At 54.0% G+C, this 9,714-nt stretch overlaps 1 pseudogene; it reads right to left on the reverse strand.

Moving 5' to 3' along the window:
* Positions 1–1,351: 1,351 nt before the first annotated feature.
* On the reverse strand, positions 1,352–8,767 carry LOC136506634 (protein SLENDER RICE1-LIKE 2-like; annotated as a pseudogene).
* Between the last annotated feature and the right edge of the window lie 947 nt (positions 8,768–9,714).

The following is a 9,714-nucleotide window of genomic DNA, read 5'->3' on the forward strand; positions in this document are numbered from 1 at the left end:
CCGTATAGGTCAAGCGAGCTCGATGGGGAGGAAGAGGAGAGAGCGCACCAAACCAGAGGAGGAAGGAGAGGCGCGAAATGGGGGCGGTAACCCTAGCCCAGGACGAGGATCTCCTGCGCAAGCCGAAATCGTTCCCGCCAAGCATCGCGGTGTCCAGGACCGAGAGGGAAGGAGAAATAGAGAAGATGGAGGCGTGCGGGATGGCGGAGGGGAAAGGTATGGAGAAGAGCAGGCATATGGTTGCGAGCCGGGATACCAATCACACCCTCACTGCACCAACTCGTGCCGGATGAGCCTTAGGACCGTCCCGTCGGGGCAACCAATCACGCCCTTAATGAATACGCACGCAAACGGCCACCGAGGAACAAACTCACACCTCAAACCTCACGCGTTGATTGCCTACCGTTGCGCCTCAAACTCAGTGCCACCACCAACCCCGATGCATTCCATCGCACCTCGCATGTTGCAGCCTGTGTCCACCGTCCACCGTGACGTAAGGACCTAGCCCCGTACGTTGCACCGCTCGGCGTGCTCGCGATTACTGACTTGGCCAGTCTCAGTGTATGCAACAACAGGTTGTTTGCTTGCCCGTCGATAAAAACAGGCTACACACAACAATGTTGTTTGGCTGTCAGCTTTCTGCCTTGTAGCCACGCACTCTCTCTCTCTCTCACGGGCCGCGACGCGTGAGCCCTCGCGAGCCAGGCTTGGAAGAAACGGAGAGAGGCTCGATGCGCGTTGTACGCCGTTAGATGAATTTCACACTTCTATATGCCTAGATTTTCTTTCTGCAGTAAATTACTTCTCTGAAAGGTACCACACTCACTTGCTAAATTTGTTTTTCACAACACGTACGGAGGTTAAGTTTTGGCGACTCCAAATCTGGTTCTACTCCGCGCATCTTGTATATGTTATGGTATGCCTGTATATATTTATGGCAATGTTTGTTTCTTAACCTGTTTTTTTACCATACCTAGCTGTTCTTAAAAATAATAATAAAAAACTCTCAGAATGTGGTTGCATCGCGAGCGGGTTGAGAAATACGAGTTTTCGATCTCTGTTTCTATGTAAAACTACTAGTTAAGGATCGGATCAAAGCATGAAATTCACACTTGAAGGATCTCCAACACTGATTTGAACAACAGCATATGTATGTTTCATAACAAAGATCATCGGGGCTAACATTTCAAAATCTCATTGAATTCGCTGCAAACATTCTCCTTCTTCCAAGTCTCATGATATTTAGACAGAACAATTATTCATCACAAGTTCACACGACTGAAACCAGATTACGACAACATTATTAATCTTACATTATTATTCGACTCATCACCCTCTCGCTATTACTGACTTACAGGATGGTTATTCCTCCAGCTACTCCACGGCTGCCACGGCTGCCCTTGCTGCTGCTGCTACCGTTCCTACCTTTCTGGTAGGCATTGCCCCCTTTGGTGTGAGCTATGGCGGCACCGGCAGCGTTTCCTCCGCCCATCGCATGCCAAGCCGTCGCCACATACAGCGGGCGGCCGTGCCACGCCAGTGCGAGGCCGCCGGAGCCCTGCAGGATGCCGAACCCGGGGCCGGAGAAGGAAGTCACGCTGATCAGGTCGGCTATCGCCATGTTGGCCTCGCTGAGGTCGAACTCCACCTGGGTGAACCCCGCACGGGTGAGCCTCTCCTTCCAGGCGGTAAACAGCTCATGCCGCTCGGTGCGGGCGCTGCCCTCGCTTCAGATGATGTCAAAGATCTCGCCCTGGAGGTATGCCTCTGCGAATGAGCTTCGGGTGATGGTGGTGCTTCCGCCGACGACGCTAGCAGTGACGGGGCACATGGCCTCCAAGGAGTCGAACATGGTGGCGTAGTGGAAGAGGGCATTGGTGAACCTCTCCAGTAGCAGCGGCTTGTTGTGATCCGCCTCCTGCTCGACCACAATGAAGATCTTGGGCTTTAGCTTCACCACTAGTTTGAGGAGGATGTGTATCGGCGCCGGCAGGGTCGACTCGTCTGTTATACCCGAGATCTCCGGTACGGGTAAGCCGACCGCTCACCATCGTTATCGACCACGCACTACGGTCGGAGATAGAAGAAGAGAGGCAGAACAGAGCGCGCACACACAGCACAAGCACCAGCGTTGGCCGGAGCTCTACAGAGCAGATGGCAAAACTGAACTTGCTCTCTTTACTGAGTTGTGTTGCGAAGCTATATATATACAACTCTACCCATCTAATCCTAGTACACAGACATGTCAGGCTACCACGCTGCTACAATGACTAAATGTGACAGCAGGGCTGACTTTGGCGCCACCTCTGCTATGGTTACAGTGCGGCAGGGAAGTCTTTCGACGCCTGCCCCTGCCGCGGCTACAGTGCAGCAGCAGGGGAGCCTTTCGGCGCCTGCCCCTGCCGCGCGTACATAGAGGGGAGAGCAGCAGATTACTTTATAATTCTTCCTCTAATCCTGCTGTAACCCTAGACCGTCCACCATGCTGATCATCTTCTTTAGCTCCGTGAACCGAAGACGACTGAGTGGCTTGGTGATGATGTCCGTGAGTTGCCAACCAGTTTCGAAGAACTTGACCATGATCTGTCCTCCATCGACACAGTCCCTGAGGAAGTGGAACTTGATGTCGATGTGCTTCCTCCGGTCGTGGAGAACCGGATTCTTCGCGAGGGCCACCATCAGTGCTGGTGGGCTGGTTGTCCACCATCAGTGCTGGTGGGTGAGCTTCTAGACCGATCAGCTCGCTCAACAGTCAGCGCAACCACACAGCTTGGCACGCCGCTGTGGCCGGAGCTCTGCAGAGGAGATGACAAAACTAAACTCGCTCTCTTTACTGAGTTACAGTTTGCCATCTCATCTGCAGAGCTCCAGCCAATGCTGGTGCTTGTGCTGTATGTGTGTGCGCTCTGTTCTCTCTTTCTTCTTCTACCTTCAGTCGTAGTGTGTGAGGTTGACAACGACAGTGAGCAGTCGGCTCACCCATGCCGTAGATCTCGAGAATAACAAGTGGTATCAGAGTCGTATAAGCACCGTCGCCGGACTAACTACTGGCGATGACGTGCGGTTTGGGGATGGACGACAGCAGCGGCGCTGCTGTGGCTGCCCAGCCATGACAAGAGGTCGTCGTGCGCACGGTGCGGGAGGTCAGCAGCACCAGTTGGCCGACACTTACTCGCACCATCTATGGCGAGTGGGCGGTGACCATGAAGGTCAAGCTCAGAGACCGACGGCTCTAGAATACGATTGACAAGGACATCGACAACGAAGAAGATGACATATCAGCGTTGGAGACTATCTTCACTGCAGTGCTAGCGGAGTACAGGGAGCTGTTGGGCGCGAAGAATTCTGCTAAGGAAGCGTGGGAGGCCATTGCAGCGATGCGCGTCGGCTTTGACCACGCAAAGAAGGCGACGGCCCAGCTGCTGAAGCAGGAGTACGCCAATCTCAAGTTCAAGGATGGTGAGTCAGTGGAGGACTTCTCCCTCCGCTTGCAGTCGCTCATTAGCAAGCTGAGGAGCCACGACGTCCCCATCGACGAAGAAGAGGCGATCTCCAAGTACCTCCACTCCGTGCTGGTGAAGTACATCCAGATCGCTCTCTCCATAAAGACGATGCTGGACTTATCCATCCTCACCATTGAGGATGTGATAGGCCGTCTGCGGGCGGTGGATGAGCGCATGGAGCAGGCCACAGCAACGACGGACAACGGCAAGTTGCTGCTGACAGAGGAGGAGTGGGTTGCTCGGATGAAGAAGTCAGGGGAAGCCTCCTGTAGCCGCGGTGGTGATGGCAAGCGCCACGGCAAGGCTTCTTCGAAGAAAAAGAAGAAGAAGAAGGTCGACCCCAACGCATGTCGGCGTTGTGGGAAGATGGGCCATTGGGCAAAGGAGTGCCTAAATCGTAAGCAGGAGAAGAAGGCTGAGGCTCATTTAGCATAGGCTGATGAGGATGATGAGGCCACTCTCCTGATGGTGATGTTCTGTGCACTGCACGACATTGAGGCCAAGGAGAAGGGAGAGGTGATGGCGGTGAAAGGGCACGACAAGGCTCTGAAGGCTGTCAACCTCGATGAACCACACGCTCAAGTCCACCTTGGACATGTGGGTGACGAATAGGAGCAGTGGTGGTACCTAGACTCCAGCGCCAGCAACCACATGATGGGCTCAAGGAAGCCTTCTCTGAGCTCGATGGCAACGTGACCGACACGGTGAAGTTCAGTGACGGCTCAAGGGTGGCGATTCGAGGGCGCGGCACCATCATCTTCAGGTGCTAGAACGGTGAGCACCATGCGTTAACGGATGTGTACTACATCCCGTAGTTGTGTTCAAGCATTGTTAGCATCAAGCAGTTGGATGAGCGCGTATGCGAGGTATTGATCGAGAGCGGGATCCTAAAGATTTGGGATCGGGAGCGGCATCTTCTTACGAAGGTAAAATGCTCACATAATCAATTGTACCTGCTCGACTTGAAGGTGGAGCAGCCGGTGTGCCTGGCAGCACAGCACACCGAGGAGCCATGGCTGTGGCATGCTCGGTTCGGCCATCTCAGCTTCGACGCGCTCAGTCAGCTGGAGAAGATGGTCCAAGGGTTGCCCCACATCAAGCACGTAGGCGAGCTATGTGATAGCTGCCTGGCTAGGAAGCAGAGGAGGTTCTCGAGCTCATCCACGGTGATCTCTGCGAACCAATCACGCCAGCCACAAACGGTGGTCGGCGTACTTCCTCCTGCTCGTGGATGATTACAGTCGCTATATGTGGCTGCAACTCCTGACGAGCAAGGATGAGGCGGTGGAGGTGATCAAGAAGTTCAAGGCGCACGTGGAGGCGGAGAGCGGCAAGAAGCTGCGCATGCTGTGGACTGATCGCAGCAGCGAATTCACTTCAGTGGAGTTCGCTACGTACTACATGGATCAGGGTATGGTGCGACACCACACCGTGCTGTACTCGCCATAGCAGAATGACATGGTGGAGTGGCAGAATCAGACGGTGGTCGGCATGGCTCGATTCATGACGAAGGCCAAGAGCATGCCGACAAGGTTCTAGGGTGAGGCGGTGACCATGGCGGTGTTCATCCTCAATCACATGCCCACCAAGGACCTGAAGGGCAAGACGTCGTTCGAAGCTTGGTATGGGCATAAGCCGAGCATGTCCTTCCTTCAGACATTCAGCTGCATCAGCCATGTCAGGAAGACGAAGCCGGTCCTCACCAAGCTGTGGGATAGGAGCACACCGATGGTGCTCCTAGGCTACGAGGAAGGTACCAAGGCATACCGGCTCTATGACCCATGCGGAGACAAGGTGGTTGTCTTGCACGATGTTGTGTTCGACAAGAAGGCGACCTAGTACTGGGACAGTCCGGGCATGGGGGAAGCTGACAGCTTCATCAATCATCGAGCACTTAGTCATCCACGATGGTGGAGACGCTGGAGAGGAGGTGCCGACCACTCTAGCAACAGAGCCGAGCACTCTTGGGGTGGTGTTGAGCACTCCGAGAGTGGTGCCAAGCGGTCCTACAGTGGTGCCAACCACTCCAAGATAGGTGTTGAACGCTCTCGTAGCAGAGTCGAGAGGTGTTGTAGTAGCGCCGACCACTCCAAGACTAGTGCCGAGCACTCCTACAGTGGTGCCAACCACTCCAGGAGTGATGACGAGTGGTCCAGGAGTAGTTCCGAGCACTGCAGCCAGGTGCCGAGCACTCTAGGTGCTGTGCTGACCACTCCGGCGGAACATGGGACTTCATCGACGCCGATCGAGTTCGCCTCACCTCCAAGTGACATCACAGAGTTCATGGATGCTTTCCACGATGGTAAGGAGGTGTGGTTCCATAGGCTGGACGACATCATTGGCGACACAAGGTCCTTAGGCCTGGTAGGTCGGCTGCTCAATGACCCAGAGCTGCTTCTCGTCAGTGCAGAGGAACCACCCATGTTCGCGCTGGCCGAGCACGATGCAAATTGGCGACGAGCGATGCTAGAGGAGATGAAGGCAATCGAGGAAAACGAGACTTGGGAGCTTGTCGATCCACCTCTAGGATGCCATTCGATCGGCCTGAAGTGGGTGTACAAGGTCAAGTAGGACGAGCGTGGCGCCATTGTGAGGCACAAGGCATGCCTCGTCGCCCGAGGCTTTGTCCAGCGTGAGGGCATCGACTTCAAGGAAGTCTTTGCGCTGGTAGCACGCATGGAGTCTATCCGACTGCTACTGGCTTTGGTAGCAGTGAAGGAGTGGCGCATCCATCACCTGGATGTAAAATCGGCCTTCCTCAATGATGAGCTGGCAGAGATGGTCTTCGTTAGGCAACTTCTGGGTTTCGCCGTCAAGGGAGCGCAGCATAGGGTGTTCCAACTGCGCAAGGTGCTCTACAGGCTACGGTAGGCCCCGCGAGCGTGGAACGCCAAGCTTGACACCACGCTAGGCAAGCTTGGGTTCACGCGATGCACAACCGAGCACATGCTCTACACTCGGTGATGGGGAAGGAGGAGCTCATCGTCGACGTGTATGTGGATGACTTGATAGTCACCGACGTGTGTGCGGAAGACATCGACAGTTTCAAGCACGAGATGGTAGCTCGTTTTTGAATGAGCGATCTCAGTGTGCTCTCCTACTACCTCGGCATCGAGGTGAGACAGGGGAAGGAGGTGCTTACGCTCGGTCAGAGCGCGTACGCCTTGAAGATGTTGGAGCGAAGCGGCATGGCTAAGTGCAAGCCATGCATGACTCTGATGGAGGAGCGGCTGAAGCTAACGAAGGCTAGCACCGTGGCGAAGGTAGATGCAACACTCTACTGAAGCATCATCGGTGGTCTGTGCTACCTAGTCCACATGAGATCGAACATTGCGTTCGCCGTGGACTACATCAGTCGCTTCATGGAGGATCCCCGGGAGGATCACTGGGCTATGGTGAAGTGGCTGCCGCGCTACATCAAGGGGGTGGTGGATCAGGGGATCGTCTTCCCCAAGACCAACAAAAGTGGGCTAAAGCTCACTGTGTTTAGTGATGCAGACATGGCGGGGGACATCGACGGATAGCGGAGCACCTCTGGCGTGCTCGTCTTCCTCGGGCCAGCTCCAATCTTATGGCTGTCGCTGAAACAGAAGGTGGTGGTGCTATCCACGTGCGAGACAGAGTACGTGGCAGTGGCCATAGTGGCGTGCCAAGCTGTGTGGCTACGCCGGCTGCTGGGCGAGCTGACCAGTGTGGAAGCTCATCCACCAGCACTGATGGTGGACAACCAGCCCACCATCGCCCTCGCGAAGAATTTGGTTCTCCACGACCGGAGCAAGCACATCAACATCAAGTTCCACTTCCTCAGGGACTGTGTCGATGGAGGGTAGATCGTCATCGAGTTCATTAAAACTGGTCGGCAACTCACGAACATCCTCACCAAGCCGCTCAGCCATCTTTGGTTCATGGATCTGAAGAAGATGATCAGCACGGTGGAGGTTCTAGGGTTAGTAGCAGGATTAAGGGAAGAATTATAATCTTCTGCTCTCCCATCTATGTACGCGCGGCAGGGGAGGCGCCGAAAGGGCTCCCCTGTTGCTGCACTAAAGCCACGGCAGGGGCAGACGCCGAAAGACTCCCCTACCGCACTGTAGCCACATTAGGGGTAGCCTTGCTGTCACATCTAGTCACTGTAGCACCATGGTAGCCTGGCATGTCTGTGTACTAGGATTAGATGGGTAGAGTTGTATATATAGCTTCGCACTACAACTCAGTAAAGTGAACGAGTTCAGTTTTGCCATCTCCTCTGCAGAGCTTCAGCTAACGCTGGTGCTTGTGCTGTGTGTGTGTGCTCTGTTCTCCCTCCCTTCTTCTACCTTCAGCCGTAGTGTGTGGTCGGCATCGATGGTGAGCGGTCGACTCACCCATGCCGGAGATCTCGGGACCAACATCATCAGGGTCTGGGTCGACGAGGAAGCGGTTGAGCTACAGGATGGAGTTCATGGCTAACACCTCATCGGGTCTGAGTTTGAGGTGAAGCCAGGCTGTAAGTTGATCCAGATGGTCGGCGCAAACTCCTAGGAAGGTGAAGGGGATCTTCACATAGCACGTGAACTTGGCGAGACAGATGCCTACCTCATGGAGCTCGTCATGGCCACTCATCGGGTTTAGGCGATGCCTGTGATGCGGAGCTTCGGCGGCCCGCCCTCATGCTTGGAAAGCTCGTCCATTAGAGCCAGCCACTGGAGCCCCTGTAAGAGGGCGAAGTCAATGATGTGCATGTGTTTGCAACCCTCGAACGCTTTTAGGATGGCTCGGTTCGCCGTGGAGTAGGCGAACTTGAGGTATGGCCCTACATCATAGAAATGGTTGTATGTTGCCACTGGCATTGTAGCAGAAGGCGAAGTAGGCAGCGCCGCCGCGTGTGGGTATGCTGGGAAGAGGCGCTGCGCCAGCGCTTTGGCGAAGTGGCTCCCTACACGCCCGATCCCAGTTGAAGTCGGGATCTTCTTGAGGATCACACGTGCCTCGGACAAGTTGCCGTGAGCGACCGAGTAGTCACCCGCCTGGATGGCGCTGGTGCAGATGATGAGGAGGTGGACCAGGTGGATAGATACATCTTCTTCCTCCTGGCATCGCCTTGCTGCCTCTGCGGTGGTTTGGACCGCGGGCGGCACAAGAGATGCATACATCCGTGAGTTGAGGTGGTGTTGCATGATGGTGCCACCAGTGGTGGTGGTAGGGATAGGGGCCGGGAAGGTGTTGGTGAGCGTTGCTGCAGCGTCGGGGCTCATGGGTAGCCAGGTGAAGGGGATGTGACCCATGATCGAGCTCGTTGGAGGTGAACGAAAGTGGAGTGTTCTTCTATCCAATAGTGTCAGCGTCCATGGGTGGTGTTCTTATAGATATGGACGGGTGCAGGTAGTGACGTCATGCTAACAGGTGGATGGAGACAGTGGTGGTGCTGAGGTAGAACATGGCATATCCAATGTTTCATGTAGGATGGGTGACTGGCTAGTATGGTTGGTGGCAGTATGAATCTCGATCTATGGGTGATTTGTATGTTTGCTGAGGATTTTGGTGAAAAAAGTAGAACTGTTCATGGTTAGAGCTTGAGTGACGCATACATAGCTGTCGCAAAACTAGCAATTGGACTGTTCACGTATTAAGTGAGAGAGATTTATCACTGGAGCTTGAGTGACACATGCATAGTTGTATAAAGTTAGGAATTAGACCCCAGTTCACGTAACAGGCAATCATAGTCGATGTATCTTTGTATAGTGCAACTACTGAAAAAAAATCGGTGAGGACCATCCCTACTAGGACGTGGTGAGGACTGTACAGCTGACAGGTGGCCCATGGGGCATCTAATTTACCATGCGTGATCACTGCCAGTTAGGGTAGTGACGTCGAGTATACAGGTGGAGGCGAACCTAGAGGTGGTGCTAATGTGGAGCGTTGAATACCCATCATTACATGTTGGGTGAGTGACTGGCTGGCATGGCTGGTGCCGGCGACTGCCATGGTTGTTAGGGATTTTATTAGAAAAAATAAGGCAAATATTTATTGCTACAGCTGAAGTAAAACATATATAGTTGTAGCGGTCCAACTGATTAATGTCATGTTTAATCTCACTGAGTAGATTTGTGTGGTTGATGTATGTCATGGGATCGTAACCACAACTTGTAACTAGTGGTCAATTAGTAGTCGATATGTGGGACTTTGGTGGTTAACACTCAAGACATAAAGGGGTTTATCCTAGTTTAGGTTT

Source organism: Miscanthus floridulus, chromosome 15 (genome assembly GCF_019320115.1).
Source record: "Miscanthus floridulus cultivar M001 chromosome 15, ASM1932011v1, whole genome shotgun sequence".
NCBI lineage: Eukaryota > Viridiplantae > Streptophyta > Magnoliopsida > Poales > Poaceae > Miscanthus > Miscanthus floridulus.